General features: G+C 45.4%; 1 pseudogene; it reads left to right on the top strand.

Moving 5' to 3' along the window:
• Positions 1-2928: 2928 nt before the first annotated feature.
• On the top strand, positions 2929-3705 carry LOC147470608 (uncharacterized; annotated as a pseudogene).
• The last annotated feature ends 1072 nt before the right edge of the window (positions 3706-4777 follow it).

The following is a 4777-nucleotide window of genomic DNA, read 5'->3' as shown; positions in this document are numbered from 1 at the left end:
TAGAAGAATACTCACCATAATAGTATTAGTGATAATAATGATAAAAGCAACAATGAAAATAATATGGAAATAATAACCCATATATATCTCTCCACTCCATTTCCTTTCGTTTCTCTCTCTCCCTCTCCCTCTCCCTCTCACTCTCACTTTCACTGTCACCCTCACTCACTCTCACTCTCTTACTGTAATTTTATACATCACTTGCTTCAACGAAACTGCAAACAGCCAGGAAACCAAGGGAAGGAAGAGCAAAGCGTATTAAGGGAGCTTTGAGACTTTGAAGTTGCTTTCATCTCTAGACTGCTAAAGAAGGTTTAGTTATTTGCACTGAATAACCCATTTATTACATGCATTTTGAAAGAAAGATAACTCGATAGATGTATCTACGCACTTACAGAAATAAAGAAATACATGCACACATATATGGTGTACTTGGTGCGTGCATAAGTATATATGCGATTTTGCGAGTACGCCTCTCCAACGTGCCATGTCCATCTTGCTTTATAACTACACTGTTCATGTTTCTCACACTACATTTTTTTCAAGTCCTCGAAATCAGACTCTTTGGTGATGACCCGGGAATAAAACAATATTCTCTCTCTCTCTCTCTCTCTCTCTATCTATCTCTCTCTCTCTCTGAGTCTAGCCGCCGTGGTGAACGGACGTGTTTTTGCCTCCTCTCCGCCGCCGCCAAACAGCTCAGCAAACCATGACACCTCGTGGTCCCGCACAGTCAGAGGGAAATCTGACTACCCTCCCCGGGTCAACGGGGGCCAGCCAGGGAGCTTCCCCGGTGCTTCCTCGAGCAGCTAGCTCGAGCTCCAACCCCCAGAGTGAAAGGGGACCCTTGGCCCAGGGTATCGTGCCCCCTTCCCAGGGTAACGGAACTTCTGCCCGAGGATACGGGCCCTTTGGCAGCGCGGGTCAAAGCTGCCCCCCCCCCCCCGCCCAAGGTGGTGGGCACCCAAATTGCAGCCAGGGCAAAGGGTGTTTTAGCAGCCCTAGCAACCACAGCAACCCCTCCAGTGAAAACAGTGAAATCAACACAGATAGAAAAGCCATTTATCAGACCGGAAATATTACAGTAGTGCTGAACACTATCCTGTGCTATATTGCAACGAAAAAAGCATGGGCACGGATGGTCCTGTGTGATCAGATCAGGAAATTGTACAGCTCACAGTATTGTTTTAAACATATCAGACTCTAGAAAAACGAGAAACACAACCAGAGACATTAAACGGATGACGAATTTCATAGTGCATACTATGATCGACCAGTGTTTGAATAACAATAATATAGTGTTTGTTACAACAACGACAGACACTCCCGTCACTGATTGGTCCCCACCAAAGAAAACAGGTATTTCTAAGCCATTTGTGAAACTATTCCTTCATAAGAAACACCAAGATACACAAACCCAGCCTGAACCCTCATTCAGCAGTTAAAATCTTATTGAAAATAAAATAGACTTGCTGATCGGAATGTTCTCCGAACAACAATCTGCACTAGACAGTGTCATTAAGCAAGGTGTGCCTCCCCAGACGCAGGAATGCGGAGAGGAGGCATCCGTCACAACAACCTCACCCCCCTCTCATCACTCAACATCCGATCTCCCAACCCCCATCCAAGACCAGTCTACATACGAAACTTTCCCATTTACATCACCTTCCCCTACCAGAATCTCCTCTATCTCCACACCACAAAATAAACACACACAAAACCACTCCCCTCCCTACACCTTCCTTGGCAGTATCCATAACTAATGCATCTCCTAGCTCTCCCTTACCACCACCACCCTCTCCTGACACTCCATCCCCTCTTCCCCCACCTTCCATGGCAGTATCCACAACCAATGCCTATCCTAGTTCCTCCCACCACCTCCACCCTCCCCTGACACCCCGTACCCACACCGAGCAAGCAGACTCGCGACCTTGCTGACACGTCAGCCGCCCCCCGCCCGGCGCCACGCAAGCGTTTGCCGAGGAACGCCGAGACATCAACAATTAGTGTGAGGAACGAAGCTTCTACACAAGTAACACCAAGAAGAAGCCACGTTAGAAATAGTAAAAGGAAGAATAAGCAAAAACCTCTTCCACCCAACCGCAACTGGGAAGATGCAACACATCACCACGTGCCTGGAGTCCCTGCCCCCTCTACCACCTCTCCTACTACACAAGCACCACCGCTCGTCATCAACAACTACGTAGAACGAGCGGAAATACAGCAATCCCATCAACAAGACGGAAGGTTTCGTCACCGTTACCTCGAGAAAACAAAAAAGAAAAACAAGGGAGGAACGCAATACAGCAAAACCCCTACAAGGTGCCGACCGTCCCAAGGTAGTATACTTATATATCACTAGCTGTAATCCTGATACAAACGAAGAGGATATTGAAGACTTCCTCGTTAGTAATTTTGACAGCATATCAAATGTCAAAGCCTTCAAAACTAAGATGACACATGAATATCATTCAAGCTTCACTGTTACTATAAGAGGCAAAGAGATCAATTCAGAACTTTTTATAGAATCCGATGTGTTCCCTGATAACGTAAAGGTTTTCTTAAACAGAAACAAGTACAAAACCGAACAGAATGTTTGACGCCGTAAATCGGTCAGCAGATCCGGTGGTCAGATCACAAACAAACACGGTCAGATACCCTTAAATCTAACAAGATCTCTTCTGCAACTGTAAATAACACAGCAATAGAGGACATCTTGGTAACCGTACAAAGCAGTATGTCTCCTTCCTTCCTTATCGGCGCCATTTATAGACACCCTCATGCCACCATTGAAAGTTAAATGGAATTATTAAGAAGAATAAATTAAAGCAACTCATAAACAAGCCTACAAGGCTTACAGAAAATACCTCATCCATATTAGATATCATAATAACAAACAAATCCGATATCATCCTACATACAGTCCCCCAGGGGACTAAAATGGGCCCCCTGTGCTTCCTCATCATAATCAACGACGCGCTCCTGGACACCGAGTATCGTTGGAAATACGTGGATGACTCGACCATCGGCGCCGCCATTGACAATTCCTGCCCTGACCACTCTGCCATCCAGCGCACCCTTGATAACCTCTCCTGAACCACCACAAACCACGTCACTATCAACCACCAGAAATCGGTCGTGATGCAGTTCGACTTCTCCACCAACCACGCCCCCACGCCCAACCTCACGCTGGACAACCATCCGCTCGACGTAGTCTGCTCTACCAAGTTGCTTGGCGTCACCATCGACGGAAAGCTCTCCTGGACACAGCACGTCAGAGATATCGTGAGGTCTGCCTCGTACAAGCTTCACATGCTGCGTCGCCTCAAGTCCCTCGGTGTCCCACTTCCGGAACTTCAAAATATCTACAGGCTATTCATCTTGCCCAAACTGACCTACGCCTCCCCTGCCTGGTCCGGGGTCCCCCTCCCTCACCGCCGCCCAGCTGCTACAACTCGAGAGGGTACAGAAAAGGGCAGCCAAGATTATTCTCGGTCCTGCCTACACCGGCTATGACAGCGCCTTCACCGCCCTTGGCCTCACCTCCCTCGCCACTCACTATACCACCTCACTGCAACAGTTTGGCCTGAAGCTGCTGTGCCACCCACGCCACCGCGACCTGCTGCCCCCCGACGCGCCGCCAACAAACTGGTGCCCATCAGGGCCCGCACTGACCGCTATCACCGGAGCACAATTCCCACCTAGTCCGACTCATCAACGAACACTAGTCTACATACCACCCACCACACCTCTCCTAGTCCACAATTACTAGTCCAATACTCCTAGTTTACTGTACCTGCATTTGCTTTTGTTTCTCTTGCTTGTTTTGTTCCTTTTTTTCCTATAGACTGTTATTTTTTGTTGTTTGTTGTCTATTCTATGTTATGTTTATATAGTTTGTTTCTTTTCTGTATTGCTATGTATATCTTCAGCCACTGGCTGCATGAGATACAATAACCGATTAATTTTATTATTATTATTATTTATCCCATGCCAAATTGCTGATCATGAACTTTTGACCATGACTTTAAATATGCAGAAGCCAAAGCGACAACCAGTTATCAAAACTTCTCGCGATTTAACAAACTATGACCCTCAGTCACTCTGCCAACATATCATGGCAAATCAATCGACACTTTCGGAGATTTTATTAACAGATGAAGTTGACAGGCAAGTTACTTTTTTAACGAATATGATAAAGAATGCCATAGATGCTTCCGCTCCGTATAGAACAAAAACAATTAGACGTCCCCCTGCTCCTTGGATAAACGGCGACAGTAAGAGAGCCATTAGTGATAGAAATAACACTCACAAGGCTCTAAAATTAAACAGATTTGATGCCACCCTTCAGGATGAATATAAGCAAATAAAGGAGAAATGTAAAAGCGCTTATCAAGTGTACAAAAGCAAACTATTTTAAAAACAAGTTCAAAGAATGTAGACACGACTCTTCCGAAACATGGAAACTGGTAAATACACTAGTGCCTAAGAAAAAACACCATACAGACAGTTGCATAAATTTCAGAAATAATATAGAACGTTTAAATGACTTCTTTGCAAAAGTCGGCAGACTCACCTATGAACAGACAACCGCCTCCACATTTCCACAAAACACAACGGGAACAAGATTTACAGTAAATACTTTCAGACCACAACCAGTAGAAATAGAAACAATAATATTAACAGTAAAATACTTGCGAGAAACAAACTCCGTCGAATGTCGAAAGTTCTTGAGAAAATAGTTGCAAATCAATTAACAGCATTCCTGGAAGCAAAT

Source organism: Penaeus japonicus, unplaced genomic scaffold, assembly GCF_977035675.1.
Source record: "Penaeus japonicus unplaced genomic scaffold, GWHDUDI00000001_assembly GWHDUDI00000013, whole genome shotgun sequence".
In the NCBI taxonomy this organism is placed as follows: Eukaryota; Metazoa; Arthropoda; class Malacostraca; order Decapoda; family Penaeidae; genus Penaeus; species Penaeus japonicus.
Note: the sequence above shows the minus strand (reverse complement) of the source record. Positions and strands in the feature narration are given on the sequence as shown.